At 43.3% G+C, this 13,746-nt stretch overlaps 1 long non-coding RNA gene across 3 annotated transcripts in view; it reads right to left on the bottom strand.

Moving 5' to 3' along the window:
- Window positions 1-13,729, bottom strand: part of LOC123479316 (uncharacterized) — a 60,293-nt gene extending 46,564 nt beyond the window's left edge. For all 3 annotated transcript variants that reach the window (XR_008425644.1, XR_006654898.2, XR_006654900.2), the window contains exon 1: window positions 13,067-13,729. This is a non-coding gene — a long non-coding RNA (uncharacterized lncRNA). The remainder of the gene's footprint in view (window positions 1-13,066) is intronic.
- Between the last annotated feature and the right edge of the window lie 17 nt (window positions 13,730-13,746).

Here is a 13,746-nt window from a genome sequence, read left to right as displayed (position 1 = left end):
ATATATGAAGATCGGAAACCAAATATAGAGGACATTGAAAGATCTGACGGTAAGAAGAGTGCTTAAGGACAATAAGGTCCCTGGGACCTGCACGGGGACCAGGGTGGCTGAAGCCCCAGCCTGGGAGCAGGGTCTGCTGCAGGATTCTTGGGAGAGCGCCACGCCGAGCTGTGTGAGCAGCCAGGTGCTTGTTTGGACCAGGGGGGCTTGAATAGGAAGAAGTTCTCAAAAAGAAAAAGAAAATAGAGGCACTCAGCGGCTAGTTAGAGAACTCCCCGCAGCAGCCGCGGCCTCTGGCACTCCTCCCCACTCAGCCCCTGGACTGTGAACTCGGGATAAGCAGCCCCTGGCGCTCACCTGAAGCCCGGTTGTGCGCACCCAGATTAGCGGACTGGGGGCCTACAGCTGAAATCCCAGCTGGCCGCCCACACCTGAGACCCTGGCGGGGCACCCACACCTGAAACCTCAGGTGGGTACACACCGGGAGCAGAGGCTAGCTGCCCCACGCACAAGCCCCAGGCAGCAGACCAGCCCGCTGCGCGACTCAGTCCCAAGGCGGCGGACCAGCAGGCCCCGTGCAACTCAGGCCCAGAGCAGCGGACCAGCCGGCCGTGCGCAACCCAGGCCCAAAGCGGCAGCCATGCTGCCTGCAAGGGACCACACCTAAAAGCACCGGTTCTGAACGACTCCTACCTAGGCCCTGTGCACAGAGCCCTGCAGGGCCTACTGGCTCTTTAGGACTAAGGCAGAACACCCAGCAGAGGGGAGCTGCAGGGCTAGGGGAGACTGCATTCCCCGGAAAGACTCGACTCAGTAGGGGGCTGAACTACCCCAGAGCAGCACGGAGAGCCCCTAGCATCCAAGACAGCAAAGAGCAAGAAGGGGGAGTGTGAGTTGCCCCTAATTGGTGCAACTCAAGGACAGCACAACTGGTGAACTAAAGGCCTAGTGGGGAGCAGAAGGACCCTGAGGAACTGGACTGTAGGCCGAACAACAGCAAAGAGTGTGGCTCATGAAGGGAAAAAGTGAAACCAATCCTTCCAACCACCCCCTCCCATTTCACAGACAGGAAGACCAGCAGAACTGATCTGACCGGTTTAAAGCCAGCAGAAGACTTTTTTTTTTTCTTTCCTCCTTTCCCCCTGAATTTCTTCTTCCTTTCTGTCCTTCTTTCTTTTTTTATTCCTTCTTCCTTCCATCCTTTACCTTTTTTATTCCTTCTTCCTGCCTTCTTTTATTTATTCTTTTGTTTTAATTTTTGTTAAAATTCCTTCTTATCTTGCCTCCGATCTTTCTTTATTCCTTCTTCCTTCCTTCCTTTCCTTTTCTATTCCCTTTTCCCCTCCTTCCCTTCTTCCCCCCCCCTTCTCTTTTTCCCACAGGTGAGACAACAAAACCTGGAGTGCTGAAAAGACCAGAGTTAGACCGTGTTACACCCATAAACGTCAGCTCAAGACCAGTGAGCACAGGAGATTAAGGAGACAGCACCACTGAATCCCATTGGCATTCTACCATAGAAGTTCATACCATAAACCCAGGGAGTCAGAATAGATCAATTTAAGAAGCAGAGGCTAACAAGAAGAGTCTCACAAACAATGGGAAGACGAAGAAACAATCCCCAAATGAAAGGAGAGGAGGAAGTCTCAGAAAGAATGCTAACTGAAAAAGAGGCAACTCAACTATCAGATACTGAGTTCAAAGCAATGGTTATCAGGAAGCTCACTGAGCTCACAGAGAATTACCAGAAACTACAGGGAAACTACAATGAACTCACTGCAAACTATATTAACATGAAAAAGGAAATAGAAACTATCAACAAGGGCCAAGAGGAAATGAAGAATACAATTTCTGAATTGAAGAACACAGCAGAAGAAATGAAAAGCAGACTTGATGAAGCAGAGGATCGGATCAGCGAGCTGGAGGACAAAGTAGAAAAAAAACACCCAGAAAGAGCAAGAAAAAAAGAGGCTCAGAAAGAATGAAGAGGGATTAAGGGAAATGCAGGACAACATGAAACGTAACATTATCCATATAATAGGAATACCAGAAGGAGAAGAAGAAGAGCAAGGGATAGAAAACATGTTTGAAAAAGTAATGATGGAAAATTTCCCTAATCTGATGAGAGAAAATGTCATCCAAATCCAGGAAACAAAGAGAGTCCCAATCAAGAGGAACCCAAAGAGGCCCACTGCAAGACACATCATAATTAAAATGGCAAAATTCCAAGACAAAGAGAGGATCTTAAAGGCAGCAAGGAAGAAATAGGAAGTAACATACAAGGGAGCCCCAATAAGGTTAGCAACTGACTTCTCAATGGAAATGCTCCAAGCCAGAAGAGAATGGCAAAAAATATTCCAAGTAATGAGAACCAGAGGCCTGCAACCAAGGCTACTTTACCCAGCAAGGCTCTCAATCAAGATAGAAGGCCAAATAAAGAGTTTCCCAGACAAAAGAAGTCTAAAAAGAATACAATTCCACCAAACCAGCTCTGCAAGACATGCTAAAGGGGCTGCTGTAAGGAAAAGAAGGAAAAGAGAGAAAGAGGGAAGAACACAGGTACAAAGAATCTGTAATGAATAAATACCTATCAATAATAACCTTAAATGTAAATGGATTAAATGCTCCAATCAAAAGACATAGAATAGCTGAATGGATAAGAAAACATGACCCACACATATGCTGCCTACAAGAGACCCATCTCAGGACAAAAGACCTACACAGACTGAAAGTGAAGGGCTGGAAACAAATTTTCCAAGCAAACAGACAGGAAAAAAAAAAGCAGGGGTAGCAATACTCATATCAGACAAAATAGACTTCAAAAGAAGGGCCATAAAGAGAGACCCAGAAGGTCACTTCATAATACTCAAAGGAAGAATCCACCAAACAGACATAAACATTGGAAATATATATGCACCCAACATAGGAGCACCCAAATACATAAAGAAAATCTTGGAGGACTTCAAGAAAGATATTGACAGCAACACAATTATAGTAGGGGACTTTAACACCCCACTGTCAAAAATGGACAGGTCTTCCAAACAAAATATCAAGAAGGATACTGTGTCACTTAACAATACCCTAGATGAGATGGACTTAACTGATATATATAGAGCTTTTCATCCCAAAGAAGCAAAATACACATTCTTTTCAAGTGTACATGAAACTTTTTCAAAGATAGATCACATGATAGGACACAAAGCAAGCCTCAACAAAGTCAAGAAAATTGAAATCATATCAAGCATTTTCTCTGACCACAAGGGACTGAAACTAGAAACCAACCCCAAAGGAAAAAACCCAAAACACTCAAAATCATGGAGACTGAATAGCATGCTATTAAACAATGAATGGGTCAAGAATGAGATTAGGGAAGAAATCAAAAACTTTCTGGAAACAAATGAAAATGAACTCACAATAACCCACAACCTATGGGACACAGCAAAGGCAGTCCTGAGAAGGAAGTTCATAGCAATACAGGCCTACCTTAAAAAGATAGAAACATTTCAAACAAACAACCTAACCCTACGCCTACAAGAACTCAAGGAACAACAACAAAGACAGCCCAGAGCAAGCAGAAGGAAGGAAATAACCAAGATCAGAGCAGAGTTAAATGACATAGAGACTAAAAGCACAATTGTAAGGATCAATGAATCCAGGAGCTGGTTCTTTGAAAAGATAAACAAAATTGACAAGCCTTTAAGTAGGCTCATCAAGAAAAAAAGAGAGAGGATCCAAATAAACACAATTAGAAATGAAAGAGGAGAGATTACAACTGATACCACAGAAATACAAAGGATTGTAAGAAATTACTATGAAGAACTGTATGCCAAGAAATTGGAAAACCTAGGTGAAATGGACACATTTCTAGAAAAATATAATCTTCCAAAACTGAATGAAGAAGCAGAAAACCTGAACAGACCAATAACAGCAGATGAAATTGAAGCAGTCATCAAAACACTCCCAACACACAAAAGCCCTGGACCAGATGGTTTCACAGGAGAATTCTACAAAGCATTTAAGGAAGAGCTAACCCCTATCCTTCGCAGACTATTCGAAAAAATCCAAACTGATGGAAGACTCCCAAACTCTTTTTATGAAGCCAGCATCATCCTAATCCCCAAACCAGATAAAGACACAATGAAGAAAGAAAACTTCAGGCCAATATCGCTGATGAACATAGACGCTAAAATTCTCAACAAAATTTTGGCAAACCGCATCCAGCAATACATTAAAAAGACCATACACCATGACCAAGTGGGATTCATCCCAGGGATGCAAGGATGGTACAATATCCTCAAATCAATAAACATAATACACCACATCAACAACAGCAAAGACAAAAATCACATGATCATATCAATAGATGCGGAAAAAGCATTTGATAAGATACAGCACCCATTTCTGATAAAAACACTCAGCAAAGTGGGAATAAAGGGAGCATTCCTCAACATAATAAAGGCCATAGATGAGAGACCTACAGCCAACATCATACTCAATGGACAAAAACTTAGAGCTTTCCCACTAAGATCAGGAACAAGACAAGGATGCCCTCTCTCACCACTCCTATTCAACATAGTATTGGAAGTCCTAGCCACATCAGACAAGAAAAAGCAATAAAAGGCATCCAAATTGGAAAGGAGGAAATGAAACTGTCACTGTTTGCAGATGACATGATAGTGTACATGGAAAATCCTATAGACTCCACCAAAAAACTACTCGACCTAATAAATGAATTTGGCAAAACAGCTGGATACAAAGTCAATACTCAGAAATCAAAGGCATTCCTGTATACTAACAATGAAACTGCAGAAACAGAAATCAGGAAAAAAAATCCCATTTGATATAGCAATAAGAAAAATAAAGTACCTAGGAATAAACCTAACCAAGGAGGTAAAAGACCTGTTCTCAGAAGACTACACAACACTGAAGAAAGAAATTAAGGAAGACACAAAGAAATGGAAGCATGTACCATGCTCTTGGATTGGAAGAATTAACATCATCAAAATGGCCATACTACCCAAAGCAATTTATAGATTCAATGCAATCCCTATTAGAGTACCCATGACATATTTCACAGATATAGAACAAACATTTCAGAAATTTATATGGAACCATAAACGACCCTGAATAGCTGCAGCAATTTTGAGAAAGAAGAACAAAGCAGGAGGGATCACAATACCTGATATCCAACTGTATTACAAGGCCACTGTAATCAAAACAGCCTGGTACTGGCATAAAAACAGGCACATAGACCAATGGAACAGAACAGAGAGCCCAGAAATAAACTCAAGTCTGTATCGTCAAGTAATATTTGACAAAGGAGGCAGGAGCATAAAATGGAGCAAAAACAGCCTCTTCAACAGATGGTGTTGGGAGATCCGGACAGCTACATGCAAAAAAAATGAAACTCGATCACCAACTTACGCCATACACAAAAATAAACTCAAGATGGATAAAAGACTTAAATATAAGTCGTAACACCATAAAAGTCCTCGAGGAAAACATTGGCAGGAAAATCTCAGACATTCCACGCAGCAGCATCCTCACAGACATGTCCCCTAAAGCAAGGGACTTAAAGGAAAGAATAAACAAATGGGACCTCATCAAAATAAAAAGCTTCTGCATGGCTAAAGAAAACAGCACCAAATTACAAAGAGAACCAACAGTATGGGAAAACATATTTGCTAATGATACCTCAGACAAGGGCCTGATTCCAAAATATATAAAGAACTCACAAGACTCCACTCCAGGAAGACAAACAACCCAATTAAAAAATGGGCAAAGGACTTGAACAGACATTTCTCCAAGGAAGACATACAGAGGGCCCAGAGACATATGAAAAGATGCTCAGCATCACTAGCCATCAGAGAGATGCAAAATTAAAACCACAATGAGGTACCACCTCACACCAGTCAGAGTGGCCAACATAAACAAATCCACAAACAAATGTTGGAGAGGATGAGGAGAAAAGGGAACCCTAGTGTACTGTTGGCGGGAATGCAGACTGGTGAGGCCACTGTGGAAAACAGTATGGAATTTCCTCAGAAAACTAAAAATGGAACTGCCCTTTGACCCAGCAATTCCACTGCTGGGATTATACCCTAAGAACCCTGAAACACCAATCCAAAAGAACCTGTGCACCCCAATGTTCATAGCAGCACAATTTACAATAGCCAAGTACTGAAAGCAACCTAAGTGCCCATCAGCAAACGAGTGGATCCAAAAACTATGGTATATTTACACAGTGGAATTCTATGCAGCAGAGAGAAAGAAGGAGCTTATACCCTTTGCAACAGCATGGATGGAACTGGAGAGCATTATGTTAAGTGAAATAAGCCAGACGGTGAGGGACAAATACCATATGATCTCACCTTTAACTGGAACATAATAAATATAAGAAAAAAAGTTAACAAAATATAACCAGAGACATTGAAGTTAAGAACAATCTAACAATGGGCGGGGGGCGGGAGTGGGGAGGGGACAGTGAGGAGAGGGGATTACAGGAACTACTATAAAGGACACATGGACAAAATCAAGGGGGAGGGTGGAGGTGGGGGAGGGAGGGGGTTCAGCTGCTGTGGGGTGGAGGGATGGGGAGAAAAGGCACACAACTGTAATTGAATAACAATAAAAAATTAAAATAAAAAAAAGAATATAACGCTAGCCCCACAATGTTAGCTTTTTAATACTATTGCTAAGAAAATAAAGGAAGGTATTGTTTTGCCTTGAAAAAAAAAAAAAGACAGTGTGGTAATGGCATTAGGATAGACATATAGAGCAATGGAATAAAATTGAGAGTCTAAATAGTAACCATACAATTGTTTCATTAAGAGCATCAACATGGACAGTAGTCAAGATGGCGTCAGAGTAAACACGGCTCACTTACTTGCACAACCACATCAAAATTACAACTAAAATATAGAACATCCATCACTCAGAACCATCAGAAATTGAGCTGAATGGAAACCTGACAGCTACGGGGTTAAAGAAACCACATCCATCCAGACTGGTAGCAGGAGAGGAGAAACGGAATAGGCTGGTCCCACAACCACATGTGGTGGATAAAAATTCAGGAGGGATATCTTGGGAGCGAGGAGTCTCAGCCCCACACCAGTCCCCCCAGCCCAGGGTTCCAGTGCCAGAAAGATAAGCAGTTCCCATAACTTCTGGCTGCAAACAGCAGTGGGGATTGAGTAGGTGGAAGAAACTTCTGGAGTCCCAAGCAGTTCCTCTTAAAGAACTCACAAACCGACTTACTTAGACTCACTCCCCCTGAGTTCCAGGACTGGTGTAGCAGTCTGAAAGACACCAGTGTCATATGGTGAGGAACCGAAGTGTCTGGCATCAAAGTGAGAGCTGGGGATAGCTTTCTCCCAGACAGAAATGCAGGCAGAGGCCATTGTCCCTTTAATGAATCCTCCTCCCACAGAGTTACAGAGCTGGCAGGCAGGTGCCAAATCTGAGACTCCATCAACCTGGCTAACATTGTTTGCCCAGCCCTGGAGGTCTCCTGAGACTCCATTTCACCCAGCTTACAGGCTCACCCAAGCTGTTAACAGTGACTTTTCCATATGAATGGCTGGTCTTGCCTCATGCTTCACAACTTCCTAAATCCTCTCAGACAAACAACAGCCAGCCCCCCATCCCTACCCCGTACCTCTTGCTAAGTGTCCCCAGGCCCAGCACTAGCAGCAGCCAGCCTAGATTCACAGCTTGGCTTCACCTGGGAATATCCAAGTCCAGTACAAGTAGCAGCCATCTCAGATTGTTTTATAGCTCATACAGAGTGGCCCAGAGCAGAACACAGGTTGGGGCTGACCTTGGCCTGTACAACCCAGGAAACCCAAGAGCCTGTGCATCCACTGGACAGCTACAGACCCTGTTGGAGCACCACTGTCCTATTCTAGCATAGCTGGTCCTCTACAGAGAGTGGAGGTTGGTGATCAGTGGGCATAGCCAGTCTTTGCAGCTGACTGGCCTGAGTAAATTCCTCCCATTGACCAACAGCAAACAAGGCTCAACTACAAGAGGAGTGAGTATTCAGCCTACACAAAGGGTGCACCTTGAGTACCCAACTTGGGTGATAGGGGAGGCTTGCCACTGGACCCTGCATGACGCCTACTATATTATGCCATGCTGCCAAAACAGGGAGTCATAGCAGCTCTACCTAATACCTAGAAACAAACACAAGGAGACTGACAAAATGAAGAGACAAAGAAATATGGCCCAAATGAAAAAACAGATCAAAACTCTAGAAAAAGAACTAAATATAATGGAGATAAGCAATCTATCAGATGCAGAGTTCAAAACCCTGGTTATAAGAATACTCAAGGAACTTAGTGAGGACCTCAACAGCATAAAATAGATCCAGTCAGAAATGATGGATACAGTAAGTGAAATAAAGAACAATTTACAGAGAAACAATAGTTGAGTGGATGTTCTAGATCAATGATTTGGAACATAAGGAAGAAAAAAAAAACAACCAATCAGAACAACAAGAAGTATAAAGAATCCAAAAGAACAAGGACAGTGTAATGAGCCTTGGAAAAACTTCAGGAGTTCCAACATTCACATCATAGTGGTAGAAGAAGGAGAAGAGAAAGAGCAAGAAATTGGAAATCTATTTGCAAAAATAATGAAAGTAAATGTCCCTAATTTGGTGAAGGAAATAGACATGCAAGTCCAGGAAGCACATAGAGTCTCAAATAAGATGGATGCAAAGAGGCCTACTTCAGAGAACCAAGATGGCGGCGTAGGTAGACACACTGCGCCTCCTCGCACAACCAGAACTGACAGAAAATTGAACGGCAAGGAAGTCTGACACCAAGTAGATAAAAAAGAAACATACATCCAGACCGGTAGGAGGGGCAGAGACGGGCACCGGGGCGGAAAGGACTCACATAGCCGTGGCGGGACCGAGACTGGCGGAGTGTGGGATGAACGGCGCAGGCAGTCTGACCACTAGCAGACCCTGTGGCCCCACATTTGCACACATATAAACCGAGAGGGCCGGACTCAGAGTGGCGGAGAAAGGGGCAGGCAGAGCGGCAGGTAGTACCCTGCGGCCCACCCCCCACACACACACGCACAGATAAACCGGGACGAACGGTGGGGAGTGAAGCAGACTGCGTAACCCAGGGCTCCAGCTTGGGGAAATAAAGCCTCAAACCTCTGATTGAAAACGCCTGTGGGGGTTGGGGCGGCAGCAGGAGAGACTCCCAGCCTCACAGGAGAGGTTGTTGGAGAGACCCACAGGGGCCTATGGCGTGCACAAGCCCACCCACTCGGAAACCAGCACCAGAGGGGCCCAATTTGATTGTGGGTAGTGGAGGGAGTCACTGAAATCTGGTGGAGAGTGGAGCGGGCGCCATTGCTCCCTGTCGGCCCCTCCACCACGTACAGCGTCACAGCACAGCCACCAGTGTTACCCCACGCTGGTGAACATCTAAGGCTCTGCCCCTTTAAGTAACAGACGCGCCAAGACAAAAAAAAATGGCCCAAATGACAGAACAGATCAAAGCTCCAGAAAAAATACAACTAAGCGAGGAAGAGATAGCCAACCTATCGGATGCACAGTTCAAAACACTGGTTATTAAGACGCTCACAGAATTGGTTGAATTTGTTCAAAAACTAGATGAAAAAATGAAGCCTATGCTAAGAGAAACAAAGGAAAATGTACAGGGAAAATGTACAGTTTCCTTCGCAGTGATGCGAAGGAAACTGGGACTCAAATCAACAGTGTGGACCAGAAGGAAGAAACATCCAACCAGAAAAGAAGGAAGAAACAAGAATTCAGAAAAATGAGGAGAGGCTTAGGAACCTCCAGGACATCTCGAAACGTTCCAACATCCGGATCACAGGGGTGCCAGAAGGAGAAGAGGAAGAACAAAAAATTGAAAACTTATTTGAACAAATAATGAAGGAGAACTTCCCCAGTCTGGCAAAGGAAATAGACTTCCAGGAAGTCCAGGAAGCTCAGAGAGTCCCAAAGAAGCTGGACCCAAGGAGGAACACACCAAGGCACATCATAATTACATTACCCAAGATGAAACAGAAGGAGAGAATCTTAGAAGCAGCAAGAGAAAAGGAGACAGTTACCCACAAAGGAGTTCCCATAAGACTGTCAGCTGATTTCTCAAAAGAGACCTTACAGGCAAGAAGGGACTGGCAAGAAGTATTCCAAGTCATGAAAGGCAAGGGCCTACATCCAAGATTGCTCTAACCAGCAAAGCTATCATTTAGAATGGAAGGGAAGATAAAGTGCTTCTCAGATAAGGTCAAGTTAAAGGAGTTCATCATCACCAAGCCATTATTATATGAAATGTTAAAGGGATTTATCTAAGAAAAAGAAGATAAAAAATATGAACAGTACAAATGACAGCAAACTCAGTTATTAACAACCACACCTAAAACCAAAACAAAAGCAAACTAAGCAAACAACTAGAACAGAAACAGAACCACAGAAATGGAGATCACATGGAGGGTTATCAATAGGGAATTTGGAGGGGGAGAGAGGGGGGAATGGTACAGAGAATAAATAGCATAAATGATAGGTGGAAAATAGACAGGGGGAGGGTAAGAATAGTGTAGGAAATGTAGAAGACAAAGAACTTATAAGTATGACCCATGGACATGAACTATAGGGGGGGAATGTGGGAGGGAGGGGGTGGGCAGGATGGAGTTGAGTGAAGGGGCGGAAATGGGACAACTGTAATAGCATAATCAATAAATATATATATATATATATATATAAAAAGAGGCCTACTTCAAGACATGTCATAATTAAAATGGCAAAGGTTAAAGAGAAAAAGAGAATCTTAAAACCGGAGAAAGAAAAGCCATTAGTTACCTACAGGGGACACAAGACTGTCAGCTGCTTTCACAAAAGAAACTTTGCAGACTAGAAGGGATTGACAAGAAATATTCAAAGTCATGAAAAGCAGGGACCTACAGCTAAGGTTGCTCTATCCAGCAAAGCTGTCATTTAGAAATGAAGGGCAGATAAAGAGCTTCCCAGACAAGGAAAAACTAAACGAGTGCATCATCACCAAACCATTATTACATGAAATGTTAAAGGGACTTCTTTAAGAATAAGATCAAAACTATGAATAACAAAATGGCAATTATACATATCTATCAACAATTGAATCTAAAAAACAAACTAAGCAAACACGGGGAACATAGACAGAATCATGAATACGGAGAGCGTTTTGATGGTTGCCAGATGGGAAGGGGGTGTCGGGGGAGAGTGGGTGAGGAGGTAAGGGGATTAAGAAGTACAAAAACATAGTTACAGAATAGCCATGGGTACTTAAAGTACAGTATAGGAAATGGAGTAGCCAATGAACTTTTACCCATGACCCATGGACATGAACAATGGCATGGGGATTCCTGAGGTGTGGGGGTGGCTGTGTGGTGGGTGGGGAAAGGGGAAAAATTGGGACAACTGTAATAGCATAATCAATAAAATACAATTTTAAAATAAAGAGTGCCAAAATGAGTCAATAGGAATAGAACAGGCCTTTCAACGAATGCTGGCAAATATGAATATCCACATGTAAAACAATAAAGTTAAACCCATATCACATACCATATAGAAAAATCAATTTGGATCAAATCTCTAAGTGTAAGAGATGAAACTATAAAATGCTCAGAGGGAAATGCAGGTGTTAATCTTTATAATATTTGTAATGGTTTCTTAAATATGACACCAAAAGCATGAGCATAAAGGAAAAAAAATTGAACATCATCAACATTAAAATCTTATGAAAAGATTTTCTACAGGATGGCAGAAAATACTTGCAAATCATATATCTGATAAAGCCTAGTATCCAAAATATATAAAGAATTCTTATAACTGAACAACAAAAAGGCATGCAGGGCAAGTAAAAAGTGGACATAAGTTTTGAACAGTTATGGTATTTCTCCAAAGATATACACAGGGACAACAAACCCATGAAAAGATTTTTAACATCTCTAGCCACTAGGGAGATGCGAATAAAAACCACAATGAGAAACTTCACATCCACTAGAATGAGTGCAATTTCTTTCTTTCCTTTTCCCTTTCCCTTTCCCTTTCCTTTCCTTTTCTTTTTCCCTCCCTGCCTCCCTTCCTCCCTTCCTCCCTTCCTTCCTGAAAGATAAGTGTTGGCAAGAAGGTGGAGAAATTGGAATTCTTGTGTATTGCTGTTGGGAATGTAAAATGGGCAGCTGTTGTGGAAAATTTTTTGGTGGTTCCTCAAAAAGTTTAACATAGACTCACTACTTGACCCAACAATTTCACTTCTATGTATATATACCTGAAAGATCTGAAAATAGGTATTCAAACAAATACTTGTACAGTAGTAACTCCTCATTTAACATCATCGATAGGTTCTGCGACTAAGCAAAATGATGTATAACGAAAACAATTTTACTATAGGTTAATGGATATAAGGAAGCATTAAGTTCCCACAACATCTCATCAATGTGTGACAAAATAGCATTATTGGACAACCTGCTGTACACCAATGTTCATAGCACTATTCACACAATAGGCAAAAAGCAGAAACAATCCAAATGTCCATCAACACATGAATGGATAAAAAAAATGTGACAGGCCTATAGAAAGGAATATTACTCAGCCTAAAAAAGGAATGAAGTCCTGATAGATACTACAATGTAAGTTACCCCTGAAAACATTATTCTAAGTGAAAGCAGCCAGACCCAGAAGACCACATATTGGTTGGGGGAGTGGGGAGTTGGAGGAGGGGGAATAGGTACTGATTACTTAATGGGTATCAGGTTTTCTTTTGTGGTGAAAGTATTTTGGAACTTGATAAAGGTGGTGGTAGCATAAAATGGTTGGTTTTATATTATGTGTATTTAACGTCAATAAAATAGTTTGGAAAAGCCAATAATATCCTTAGAAGAAAAAACACCATGCCAGTTAGTACATACAATGCAAAACCACGTCCCTTCACAAAGCAACAGAAAGCAAATTAGTTAGGAAAATTTAGACATAATCTATAGGACCTACTCTAATTTTCCTTACTGCGAAAAACAGAAGTTAAAAACAAACGCGACTTACTTTGTTCCTGGGTGGAAGCCTCCACTAGGGTGACGGTATCGATGCCCCTTCTTGATCCACAAACGCAACGCCATTTCGAGACAAGTTCGCGAAAGGACTCAGAGCTGGACAAAGTAACTGAAGCTCGTTTTGCAAAATAATTATGATAAATTTCAAATTTCTGAGGACGCAGAGCACCAAGTAGCGTCTTTCCTTACCGGATACCACACTCTGCCGGGGCTGCAGCAGTGGTGGCCACGCAGACCGGCGCGGGGCTAGACACCGGAGCAGGACGGTCCGAGCCGCTTCCTCTCACGGCTGCAGCGAGGCGTCACGCCGCCGGGGGGCAGTGGCAGCCCGGGCTCGATAAGCCTGACCCGAGGCCCGCGACCCAACAGCCCCTGTGCTCTTAGACCGACCCTGGGACCCCGAGGCCCTGGAGCCACTTGAGAGAGTGTCCGCCCAAAGCACGCGAGGACAGGCCTGCCCCAGCCGCCCGAGAGGCCCGGACGCCACGGGGACCACACACTCCGGAGCGCTCCTCGACCAATTCCCGTGCGAGGACGCCGCGAACCAACAGCCGAGCAGTTACGCCTGCGCAGTCTCCGAGGCAGGGACCCAGGGACCTAGGCACTAGGATTCTCACCTGCCTCGCCCTCTGTGGCCCTCTCCTGGCTCCACCCTCTGGCCTCACACTCCTC

This window comes from Desmodus rotundus, chromosome 12 (assembly GCF_022682495.2).
Source record: "Desmodus rotundus isolate HL8 chromosome 12, HLdesRot8A.1, whole genome shotgun sequence".
Lineage (NCBI taxonomy): Eukaryota > Metazoa > Chordata > Mammalia > Chiroptera > Phyllostomidae > Desmodus > Desmodus rotundus.
This window is presented reverse-complemented; position numbering and strand designations above follow the sequence as displayed.